Consider the following 13,210-nt stretch of genomic DNA (forward strand, 5'->3'; position numbering starts at 1 on the left):
TAAATCCTATTTTATTTCTTTGCATTATAGCTTTTATAAGTTAAAGCTTGGATGAAATCTTCCTTTTTATTTTTATTTTTTGTAAAGTTTTCTCCTTGCATGTCTACTAGTTTTGGCTTTATACATTTTTATGGGACTAATTAGAACATTCAAGTTTATTAGTACTATTTAAGCATCATGTTTTTATTAAAATATCTGGTTTTCATAAATCAGAAGATTTACTTAGTCTAGCACAAAATTAGTGCCGTGTGTGTGTATGAATTAGTAGCCTGGTCATCATTTTCCATGTAGTCTTTCATATTTTTATGGTATTTTGAGGCTTTATTGTTAGTCACAAGTTATTGGGATTTTTTTTAATACTCTGTGAGTTTTCATTTGTTGTCTTTGCTGATTTTATTTATTAATAAGTTTAAACCATAATCATTATATATACTACTATTGGACTGTCACTTTATTTGCTTTTAAATAAAATTCATTGGAAACTCTCTTTTCAAATGCTTTTGACTAATCCACAATATTATATTGTTTCCTTTAAAATCTTATAAGATTTCGAATGCAAATATCAAATTAGCATTATTTGTGATGAAGTTACTATTCAAAATTTTTTCATGCCATTATCCCCAGTAATAACCTATTGAATCACAATCCCATTCTTCCATTACTTATTTTTCTTTAGTATTGAATTATTAATGGCTTAAAACCTCTTACTCTATTTTCCATTTCTACTATCTATCACAAAATTAAATATTAGTATCATGATTTAGACTTGGGTTGCAGCTCTGTTTGGACCCTATGTTCTCTAAAGTATATCTCAATTGCCAGGTTGCAAATCTGGAAATAGGAGATAGGGCCAGCTATTCTAATTATTTTAATATCTTGAATTATTTCAATATCCTGTTCTAAATTTGCATATGTAAGTTTATATATATATATATATATCTCATACAATTAACATACAATTTGTATATGAACATAAAAGTGAGTTCTGAAAAATGTTTATCTACGTGTAACTAGCACCCTAATAAGGACATGGAACATTTCCATTCACTCCAGAAAGTTCCCTCATTCACTTTACATTTCATTTCCATCCCCAAGGGGCAATTTAATTTCCATTTCCAAGAGATTGATTCCTATCAACATGGCTATCTTTGCCTACTGTAGAGAGTCATATAATTAGATTTATACTGTGCGCACTCCTTTGTTTTGGCTTTCCTTTGTTCAACATACTGCTGTGAGATTTATCTATGTTGTATGTAGCAATAGTTTGTTTATATTTGTTGCTACATTGCATTTCATTGTTTATCCTATCTTCTGTTGAAGGATATTAGGGTTGTTACTAGTTTGGGGCTGTTTTGAATGAACTTGCTATGAACATTTTTAAACACATTTTTTTGGTGGGCATATATTTTCATTGTTGGGTAAAAACCTAGGAGTAAAATTGCTGGATCAGAGGGTAGGTGTATGTTTAACTTTTTCTTATGTAGTTGCACCACTTTACAGTTCTCACTACAATGTATGGGAATTCCAATTCTCCATATCTTTATCAACACTTCAAAGCATGATAGTCTTGATATTTGTTATAGAAGCTAGTGAATTTTATTCCTTTCTTGATCAAGTCCAATACAAAAAAAAATAGGTGAGAGAGATATCTGATATTTTTACTTACTAACCTAATTTTTCCTTTCCTTCTTAGAACATTAAAAAAAGTAGTATAATACTTACAAGTACAAAAGCATAATTATTTAATGCTGGGAATGGCCAATAATCCCTTTACCAACAGATGAAAGATTACTCCAAACTTTGCTGTGAAAGAGAGGAGAAGGCAAGGGGGTCAACGCTCAAAGATGAACACCCTTTGCTCTTTTTGCTCCCACTTTTATTGGTCCTTCCGGATAATCACAAATCCTTATCACTGTTTCTCAAGCATGATGTGTGACAAGAGGTCTTACTGAAATTAGGAGGATCTGTTTACAGAATGACAGGATATGCTAATCTGTTCTATGAGCTCTGCAAAACATAGCCTAGGGACAATGCATACATCTCTGAGATCACAGGGCTGCTGTTTGGGTTAGGAAAGCTTCCTGGGAAGGCAAGTCCCAGTGGCATTCCAAGGGCAGAGTGGTCTCAGGCCTCTGCATTCCAAAGGGCTATGCCTTTCTCTGAAACCTCCCCTGCCCTCAGTGGCCTTGGCCTCTGTGTTACATTTTAGCAAGCCAGGTATTAAGGATGATTTTATGTTCTACATTAACCCCAACAGTTTAAAGCAATTAATTACTATAAAGTAAAACCCATATAAACAATACTGTAAAAAACCTCTCTTGCTACACCTCATTCATTACATTTCTTCTTTCCTAAAAATAACTACTGTCTCAACTTAGAATTCTGTTATTTAGTTTTGAGTGACTTACAATTTGTGTGTAGTTAAAAAAAAGAGTCTTTTGTGTTTGAATTATTTCATCCAATAAAAGGTGTGAGAGGATTATCCATGTTATTGTGTGTGGCTATATTAAGTAATTTTAATTTACTTAGTTATGTCCTCCTTTATTCTGTTAATGAACAGTTGTGTTGCTGTTATTAAAAGTAAAACTTCCAGGGGCACCTGGGTTGCTCACTCAGTTAAGCTGTCAATTCTTGATTTCAGCTCAGGTCATGATCTCAAGGTCCTGGGATTGAGCCCCATTTCAGGCTCTATGCCCAGCAGGGAGTCTGCTTGAGAATTCTCTCTCTACCCCCCCTCACCCGCCGCCCCTGCTCATGCTTGCTCGCTCTTGCTGTCTCAAATAAATAAATAAATAAATCTTAAAAAAAAAAGGGATAAAACTTCATGATTGGTCTTAGAGATGTCACTTGATGCATTTCTGTTGCATACCTAGGAGAAGAATTGCTGGGTCAGAAAGTTAGCATATATTGCCTGTGGTAGATAATAACAGAGTTTTACAAAGTGGTTTAGCAACCTAGACTCCATTAGCAGCGTTCTCCACACCCTTTTCAACAAGTTATATTTTTAGTCATTTTCATTTTAGCCATATCAGTGAGAGAATTCGCATGTCCTGATTACTGAAGAGTTTAGTTCTTTTTTCAAAGTTTTATGAGACATATGGATGTCTTTTTGTTTGTTTAATTCTATTGTATATTTTTCTATTCATTTTTCAGTATTTTTCTTATCAATTCATGAGTTCTTTTATATTATTACTGAATAGTAGCGCTTTGTTATATGTATTCCGAATCTTTTCTTCCCCTGCATGGCTTACTTTTTCAGTTTATCAGTTGATTTGGTCAGTTTATCATTTCTTTCTCTTATAGTCATTGCTTTTGTATCCAATTTAAGAAATTCTTTCCTTATTTAAAGTCATAAAAATAGTCTCTGTATGGCTTTCTAAAACCTTTATTGAAATAGTCTTCATAATTAGATGTAGAGTTCAACAGGAGATTGATGGATGTGTGAAATCTGAAGCTGGGAATTGGCACCCTTTCTCTTCATCGATATTTTATTTACCAAGTACCTACGTTTTATTGAAATGATTGTACTTTAACCATTAATTATGAAGTGTGTCTATATTTGGCCCTCTATTCTGTTATTTTGATTTTGTCATTCAATTTTGGGCCAATACCATGACATCTTAATTACTGTAGCTTTATATTGTTTGATATTCTGTAGAGAAAACCTCTGATTTTGTACTTAGTGAGTATTAGCATTTCTTGGCTTGTTCCACTGCCATATAAATTCTAGAATCACACAAATTTCTGCATTCCCACCTCACAAAACAAACCAAAAAATTTGGTAATTTAAATTTTTTTTATTATGAAATAATTGAAACTCTATCACAATTTGGGAAAATTTATGTTTACTGTATTAATCTTATTACATAGTATTTTAAAATTTTATTTTGTGTTTTATATTTAGAAATGAAATTAATTTTCATGTAGTATCTAACAACTTTACTTAAATTACTGATGGATTCTAAAATTTGTCAAATGTTTGTAGATAGTACTGTGATCTGGATGTAATGAGAATTTTCTTTATTTTTTCAATCCTTAGGTATTTTATTTTATTTTATCTTGTTCATTATATTATCAAGAAGCTCCCATACACCATTCAATTGAAGTGATGTTATCAGGCATCTTTGTCTTGAAAGTGATGTTGGAGGGAAAATGTTCAATATTTCACCATTACCTGTGATTGGGATATGTTCTCTCTTTACTGTGCAAAAAGTAAGGATTCTGTAGTGTTGGTATTATTTATTCCTTAAATAATTTTTGTAAGATTAAACCACTGAAACTGAAGTATTCCCTGTCAGAGAGGTTTAGATTATAGATTCAAATTCTTTAATAAATATAAATTCTTCATTTCTTTTATTCTTGTATCAGTTTTAGTGTGTTACCTTAGGAGTTTGTACATTTTATCTACATTTTTAAGTATAATGGCATAAAATCACTTATAGTGTAATCATATTTTCAATGTCCATTGAATCTATAATTATGTCTTTTTTATATTCATGAAACTATTGTTTGGATCTTCCCTTTCTCTCTCATTTTTCTTGATCAGGCTTTTCAGACTTTACAATTTTCTTACTTTTTAAAAAACCTTTGACTTTCTTGAGCTATTTTATTTTATTTTATATTTTATAAGTGAGAGAGCATGCATGAGTGGGTTGGGGAGAGGCAGAGGGAGGAGGGAAAGAATCTTAAGAAGGCTTCATGTCCAGTGTGGAACTGGATTTTCATATAGTTTTATATCTATTGTCCTTCCTGAATTAATTTATCAGTTCTAGTTGTTTTTGGGTGGAGTCTTGAGTTTTCTATATATACCATCATGTCATCTGTAATTAATGGAAATTTCATTTTTCCTTACCGATTTGGGTTTTATTTCTTTTCCTTGTCTGATCACTGTGGCTAGGACTTCTAGTACTATGTTTAATGGAAGTGGTGAGAATAGATGTTCACATCTTGTTTCTGATATTAGGGGAAAAGCTCTCAGTTTTTTACTACTGAGTATGATGTTCATTGTGGGTTTTTCATATAAAGCCCTTAGTATGTTGAGGTATGTTCCCTCTAGGCCTGTTTTGTTGAGGGTTTTTATCATGAATTGATGTTGTGCTTTGTCAAATGCTTTTTCTGCATGTATTGAAATGCTCATATGGTTTTTAGCCTTTCTTTTATTGATGTGATATATTAAATTGATTGATTTGCGAGTATTGAACAGCCATGCTTCCCATGAATAAATCTCATTTGATTGTGGTGAATGCTTTTTTTAATGCATTGTTGGGTTCAGCTTGCTAATAATTTGTTGAGAATTTTTGCATCTACATTTATCAGAGACGCTGCCCTGTAGTGTGCGCTTGTGCTCTCTCTCTCTTTCTCTCTCTCTCTCTCTCTTTTTCTTTATTTGAGTGTCTTTATCTGGTTTTGGTATCATGGTACTACCAGCCTCATAGAATGAATTTGGAAGCTTTCCTTCTTCTTTTTGGAATAGTTTGAGAAGAAAAAGTATTAACTTCTCTTTAAATATTTGGTAAAATTCACTGGCAAAGCCATCTGATCCTGGACATTGTTTGTTGGGAATTTTTTGATTACTGATTCAATTTAATTGCTGGTAATCAGTCTGTTCAATTTTTCTACTTCTTCTTGTTTCAGTTTTGGTAAGATACGTTTCTATGAATTTATACACTTCTTCCATGTTGTCCATTTTGTTGGCATGTAATTTTTCACACTATTCTTTTATAATCCTTTATATTTCTGTGATATTGGTTATTCTCTTTCATGTGTGCTTTTGTTTGGGTCTTCTCTCTTTTTTTCTGTTTGTTTGTTTGTTTGTTTGTTATCATTAGCTGGTTGGTTGGTTTTGTCTGGCTAAAAGTTTATCAATTTTGTTGATCTTTTCAAAGAACCAGCTCCCAGTTTAATTGATCTGTTTAATTAATTATTTTATTTTCTATTTTGTTTACTTCTGCTCTAATCTTTGTTGTTTCCCTCCTTCCAATAGTTTCGGGTTTTATTTGTTCTCCTTTGTCCTACTTCCTTTAGGTATAAGGTTGTTTGACGTTTTGTGTTTGTTTGTTTATTTCTTGAGGTAGGCCTGTATTGCTATAAACTTCCCTCTTAGAACAGCTTTAGCTGCATCTCCAACATTTTGGACTGCTGTGTTTTCATTTTCATTTGTCCCCATATATTTTTTGATTTCATCTTTGACTTCTACATTGACCCCTTCATTGTTTAGTAGCTTGTTATTTAACCCCCATGTATTTGTGTTCTTTCCAGACTTTTTCTTGTGGTTAATTTTTAGTTTCATAGCATCGGGGTCAGAAAAGGTGCATTGTATGAATGACTTCAGTCTTTTTTATTAATGTTCCATATGCACTTGAAAAGATATGTGTATTCTGTTTTAAGATGGTATGTTCTGAATATATCTCTTAGATCCATCTAGTCCAATGTATCATTCAAAGCCACTGTTTCCTTGTTGATTTTCTGTTTGGATGATTTATCCTTTGATAGAGATGGAATGTGAAAGTCCCCTATTATTATTGCATTACTATCAATAACTTCCTTCATGTTTGTTATTAGGATGCTTTTTTATGTGGGTGCTCCTATGTTGGGTGCATAAATATTTACGGTTGTTCTATGTTCTTGTTGGATTGTTCCCTTCATGATTATATAGTATTCTTATTTTTCTCTTGTTACAGTCTTTGTTTTAAAGTCTATTTTGTCTGATATAAGTATTGCTACCTTGGATTTCTTTTTATTTCTGTTTGCATGATAAGTGTTTTTCCATCCCTTCACTTTCAATCTGCGTGTGTCTTTAGGTCTGAAATGAGTCTCTTGTAGGCAGCATCTAAATGGGTCTTGTGTTTTTATCCATTCTGTCATCCTATGTCTTGGTTGGAGTGTCTAGTTCATTTACTTTTAAAGCAAATATGGATAGGGATGTATTTATTGCCATTTTGTTACTTGTTTTATGGTTGCTTTTGTAGTTCTTCTCTGTTCCTTTCTTTACTTGCTCTCTTCTCATGGTTTTTGGCTTTCCTTAGTGATTCATTTCTCTCTCTCTCTCTTTTATCTATTAACAATTTTTTATTTGTGATTACCATTAGGTTTATATATAACATCTTATGCATATGGCAGTATATATTAAGTTGATGGTTACTTAAGTTTGAACCCATTCTAAAAGCTCTAAATTTTTACTCTTCCCCACCTCCATGTTTTAGGCATATGGTGTCATATTTTAAATTCTTTTATTTTGTGAACCTCTTGACTGATTTTTAGAGAGATACTTAATTTTCTGCTTTTTTGCTCTCATTTTTCTTACTCCTGCTCATGGTCTTTCCTTTCCACTCAGAGTCCCATTTAACATTTCTTTTAAGGCTGGTTTAGTGGTGATGAATTCTTTTAACTTTTGTTTGGAAAACTATCTCTCCTTCTATTCTCATGGTAGCGAGATAGAGTATTCTTGGCTACAGGTCAGTTGTTTTGTTTTGTTTTGTTTTGTTTTGTTTTCAACACTTTGAGTACATCATGCCACTTTCATCTGACCTGCAAAGTTTCTGCTGAAAAATCAGTTGACAGCCTTGTTGGGGTTTCTTTTTATATGTAACTGTTTTCTTTTCTCTTGCTGCTTTTAAAATTCTCTCTTTATCATTACTTTTTTTTTTTTGCCATTTTAATTACTCTGTGTCTTGGTTTGGACCTCCTTGAGTTGGTTTTCTTGGGTGAGTTCTCTGTGCCTCTTGGATCTGGATTTCTGTTTTCATTCCCAGATTCAGGAAGATTTCAGCTATTATTTCTTCAAGTAAATTTTCTTCCCCCTTTTCTCTCTCTTCTCCTTCTGGGATCCCTATAATTTGAATGTTATTATACTTGATGGTGCTGCTGAGTTCCATTAATCTATTTACATTTTTATTATTCTTTTTTCTCTGTTCTGTTCAGCTTGATTGCTTTCCATTACTTTGTCCTCCAGGTTGCTGATCTGTTCTTCTGCATCCTCTAGTTCACTACTTATTCCATCTAGTGTATTGTTAATTTCAGTTATTGAGTTCTTAATGCGTTCTTTTTTATATTTTCTGTCTCTTTGCTTAGTCTCACTAATGTCCTCCACCTTTTCTCAAGTCCAGTGAGTATCCTAATGACCATTACTTTAAATTCTGTATCAGGCATAATACCTATCTGTTTTGTTTAGCCTTCTTACTGTGATTTTTGTCCTGTTCTGTCTTTTGGTACATATTCCTCTGTCTCTTCATTTTGTCTAACTCTCTGTGTCCAGTTTCTGTGTGTTAGGAAAGATGGCCCCATCTCCTGCACTTGAAAGTAATGGGCTTATGAAGAAGATGTCTTATAATGCCCTCCCATACAGTGTCCCCTGTCCACCAGAAACTGGTACTTCAGGGGTTCTTCTATGTGTGATGAGTGTGCCCTGCTATTGTGGGTGAGCCACTTTTTTTTTTTCAGTCTAGTCGTTTACAATGGCTATCTTTGCTTTTGTGGGCAGTAATTCCTTTGGTGTTAGTGGGCCAATCTGGGGACACCTTGGACTTGAGTCAGACTATGTATTTGCCAGAGTTGCTGTACTGCCAAACAGCAGGGTGTTTCCCTGTGTTGTCCCCTGAGAAGCTTTTATTTGTGAGTGGGACCTGTAGTCAGACCAGTTGTCTGCTTCCAGCCCCGTGCTGGGAACTCTGTCTGACTTGTGTGTGTGGTTTTCTTTCCCACTCTCTGGACCATGAATCATTTTGAAGTGGTGCTGGTTCCTGTCAGAGCTGCTTACAGCTTGTCAGGCTTGTAGCACTGCTTTGGATGGACTCCTGCCAAGGGCCTGTTGGAGGTTGGGGGTCTATAGGAGAATGCAGGGAGTAGATGCACAGTGTCAATAAGGCTTGTGCTTTTCTGCTGTGGAAGGGGATCTGTAGCTGCCTGGGAAAACTTCTGCTGAGGCCAGCTGGGTTTAACTGTGTAGATCCACAGAACTGTGTGGACCAGAATGCACTATCAGCAAGCTAGATACAGAGTGTTGGTGCTTTTCTGGTTCCTGTAGTTGTCTGTCCCTGCCTTTAGGTTGGAGGGTAGGAGGAGGGGAAATGGTGCCTGCCAGCTCCTTTGTTTGTGGAGAAGTCCCCTAAATATCCTTTCTCCTCCAGTACATGCTCTGAGATTAGTAAATAAATCTTCCTGTATACCCCAGGCGTTTTTCAAATGGTTTCATCTGTGCTGTATCTCCATGGGTCTTTGTTATGCTGTCTCTTTAAAGGCTGATAATCAGTTTCCTATTACCTGCTGGCTCTGCCAGGGCTGAGTCTGCTGATGTTTAAAGTTCCGGGTGCTAAGCCCCACAGATTGTAAGAACTCACAAAGCCAAGCTCCTCTGGTTTTCAAACCAAATGTTATGGGGATTCATCTTCCAAATGCACATTCTCCAGTGTCTTGGGTGCCTGGTGTGGGGTCTGCTCCTTTCTTCTACCCACATCCATGGTGTCCCTCCCTCCCATGGAGAGTCTCAGGGGTCCATTTAGTTTCTGACTGTCTGTGCTTTCTACCCTCCTTGATGTGCCCTCTTCTTTACATTTAGCTGTGGATAGTCTATTCTGCCAGTCTTGTGTCATTTTCTGGGTTATTTACACTGATATGGGTGTTATTTGGTTGTATTCATGTGGCAAGATGAGTATAGGATCCTCCTACTCCACCGTCTTACCCCTCTGTTGTTCCTTTTTAAAAAAGAATATTTATACTAAAATTAATTCACTTCAATGAATAAGATATTTTAAAAAATAATACAGCCTCCCCTTTTAAATGCAAGATTGGCATTGCTATGGACTGAATGCTGGTGTTCCCCTAAAATTCATATGTTGAAGTCCTGATCCCAAGGTGATAGTAATCTAAGGTAAGGCCTGGGAGGTAATTTGGTTATAAGAGGAATCCTTAAGAGTGGGATTAGTGTCCTTGTAAAAGAGACCTGAGAGAGATGATATCTTTCTCTGCCATGTGAGGATACAGGAGGAAGGTGACTATCTACAAACCAGTAAGGTGGTCGGTCCTTACCATTGAATATGGTGTCACAAGACATTTTCCAGAACTGTAAAAAAACCAAATATTTGTTGTTTAAGCCATTCACCCAATTTGTAGCATATTGGTATAGCAGCCCATATTGACTAAGACAGAGCTGTAATTAAAAGTGCATCTCAAGGATTTACCTCTCATTTCTTTTTGAATAGTGACCCTTTTAATAGAAGATTCATTAATTTCATGTCACTTGGAATGAACAGATGATTAGAAAGGGCTAGTAGCATGTAGAAATATTTTTTTACTTTGTTTTAATTTTCAAAATTCTAACAGGCTTGGGCTGAGATCAATAAGAACTGCCCACTGCTAAGGTCAGTGTGCCCTAATTAGTTTTGCTACATTGCCACTGTAATTTTGCTTGACATGACATTGAGGGGAGGCTCAGAAGGCAGTCAGCATCTAACAATCATGATGAGTTTTAGTTACACCTAGTGACTGAGTAATTAGCAACAGGATGCACCACTTGAAATGAAAGAAAAACTGTGATGCCTGTCCCCTTATAAAAATAACAGTGACTATCCCCTTCCTACTAAAAAATTCTAATTCAGGAAAACCTTTCAATAATAATAATAATAAAAATCTGTGTCTCTTACTGGTTGTATAGACCCTGGGTTGACTGCAAATTTGAGTAATGATGTGATCTGGTGATTTATCAAGTTCTGTGGTATTAAACTCCTTTCTGATTCTATATCAAGATCCATCTTATTTGAGGAATTGGAGAAAGCTTTTTTTTATGATAAAGTGAAATTTAGCATCTCTTTAGTGACCAAGGGTCGCTATTTTTTGTACAAGGGTCTGTTTAGATAAATTTTTTGTCCGAGGGTCTGTTTAGATAATATTCTGGGAAATTGAATTTTCATCAAGCATGTATTGAAAGATTTCAGTCAAACCTTTTTCTCAAAGCTGAAGTGAAGACCAACTACTTTAATTTCTTGATAATCTATTTTCCCTTGAAGATATTAGGAAAAATTTACCTAAATTTCAAAATTTGTTCTGATTCTTAGTGATTAATTCACTTCATTAGATTGATCTATTGAAGTTTATGGTTCATAATATTTTAATTTCTTGAGTGTCTACTTTTAAGGATATGAGAACAGGATTTATTTAAATTCTGAAAGGTTTCCTAATTTTTTTCACAAAACCTTCTATTATGGAATTTGAAAAAAAATTGATTTTTCTGTTGAAGTTTAGATGATTTCTCTTGATTCATTGCTCAGATAATCAAAAAAGTCTTTTCATCATTCTTTCTGATAATTTGACACTTGACAGAAGTCTCATCTCTCACCTATTTTTTTTCTCATAGGAATAACAAAATATTTACAGTCATGGGTTTTCTTCAAGGCATCAATGTTTTCATGTGTGCAAATATTGTCCCTATAACTGTAAAGTTGAAATTTTCCCTTCGAATATGTAAAATACCTGCTGACTTATAATGGTGGGAAATAAAATAATCAGTATTTAATAGGTCTATTTATATTACCACATGGAAGTGTAATAACACTTTGCCTGGCTTCATTAAACATGGTCACTTTGTGATACTCTAACTGTAGAGAAACCTGACTTCCTCCATGTAGTGAAAATACATAGATGGTCAGAGCCACTGATTGATTGCCATATTCCTATAATTAATAATTTCAATTAACCAGTGGCCAAACATCTATTTCCTTTTTAAAATCCTGTAGAATGCTTCCATTTTAGTTTTTAACACCAACTGGGGAAAATTTAAGCATCATCTCTAGATAGTTTCTTAAGTTATCTATGCAACTGTATTTGATTACTTTATCTTCCTTCAGACCATTGCTCCTGTGGGGAGGAAACCATTTTCACAGAGCAAAAATAGTACAAATTAGTTTGTTCTTTTTTGTCATTAATATTTACTGAAGTATAATTTATATACTATAAAATAAATTAATGATTCAAATTTTTAATCACCCCAAAAGTTTCCCTTACAGTCTTGTTCTCTCACAGTGAATCCTCCCAACCCAGACCAGTCTGCTAACACCACAGATCGTCTTTCTGTCACTTAGGTTAGTATCACCTGGTCTTGAATTTTGTATGAAGAAATATATTTAAGATATACTCTTCTGTGTCTGGCATATTTCACTGAGTAATTATTCTGAGATTTTTTTGTATTGTTATATGATTTTGTAGTTTACTTTTTTTATATATCCTGCATAGTGTTCTACTGTCTGCATAACACAATTTATTTCCATTTATTAAGGAGAGCTGGATTGTTTCCTGTTTGCAACTATTATAAATAAATCTGTTATAACCACTTATCTGTAAGTCTTTTTCTGAACACATATTTTAATTTCTCTTGTACAAATACCTAGGAATGAAATTGACTAGTCTTATGATAAGTAAATGTTGAGTTTTATAATAATCTGTCACATGAGTTCCAAAGTTATTATACATATTTTATGTTCTCATCATTGATATATGAGGATTCCAGCTGCTCTTCACCAAAACTTGATACTAACATTATTTTTAATTTTAGTCATTCTGATGGATATGAAATGTATACCACTTTGGTTTAATTTGCATTTTCATGTAATTAATGATAATGAGTACTTTTTAAGTGTTTTTGGCCTTTTGTATATCTGCTTTTTAAATGTGTCCAAGTTAGTTACTCATTTTAAAATTGTCTTATTTTTGAGTTGTGGTGGTTCATTTTATGTATTCTCTTTACATATTCTATGTATTTTATATATGTAGTGTATATAACACATATATATATAATTTTCTTATAGTTCCTGCAATTCATTTTCTTCAGAAAATCTTTTGAAAAGCAAAGTTTTAACTTTGATAAATTCCAATTTATAATTTTTTCTTTGTGACTTGCTTCCCGGCGCCTGAGCGCAGAGGCTCCCTCCCCCTTCCCTTTATCTTCCTATATCTGTGCTCAGAATCATAGCTCCCCACTTCGTACCTCAATACTCAGCACTGGAGATGTTCATTTGTAGAGATCCAGATGTATCTTCCTGGGTCTCAGGCTGATTCTGTGGGTGTTCAGAATGGTCTGGTAGATATCCAGCTCGACTCGGACCAGCTGAGAAAGGGTCGCCTACTCCTCCTCCATCTTTTCTCCTTCTTGAAGAAAGTGGTTGCCTTTCTGTTCATAGAGTTTCTGCTACTCTTTTCTTCATTCTCCAGTTGCATTCATAGG

The 13,210-nt window shown here is 34.2% G+C and overlaps 1 pseudogene; it reads right to left on the minus strand.

Annotated features, from left to right (window-relative positions):
* Positions 1-13,210, minus strand: part of LOC109489782 — a 129,242-nt pseudogene that overhangs the window by 17,763 nt on the left and 98,269 nt on the right.

The sequence above is a fragment of the Ailuropoda melanoleuca genome, chromosome 7 (assembly GCF_002007445.2).
Source record: "Ailuropoda melanoleuca isolate Jingjing chromosome 7, ASM200744v2, whole genome shotgun sequence".
Classification (NCBI taxonomy): Eukaryota; Metazoa; Chordata; class Mammalia; order Carnivora; family Ursidae; genus Ailuropoda; species Ailuropoda melanoleuca.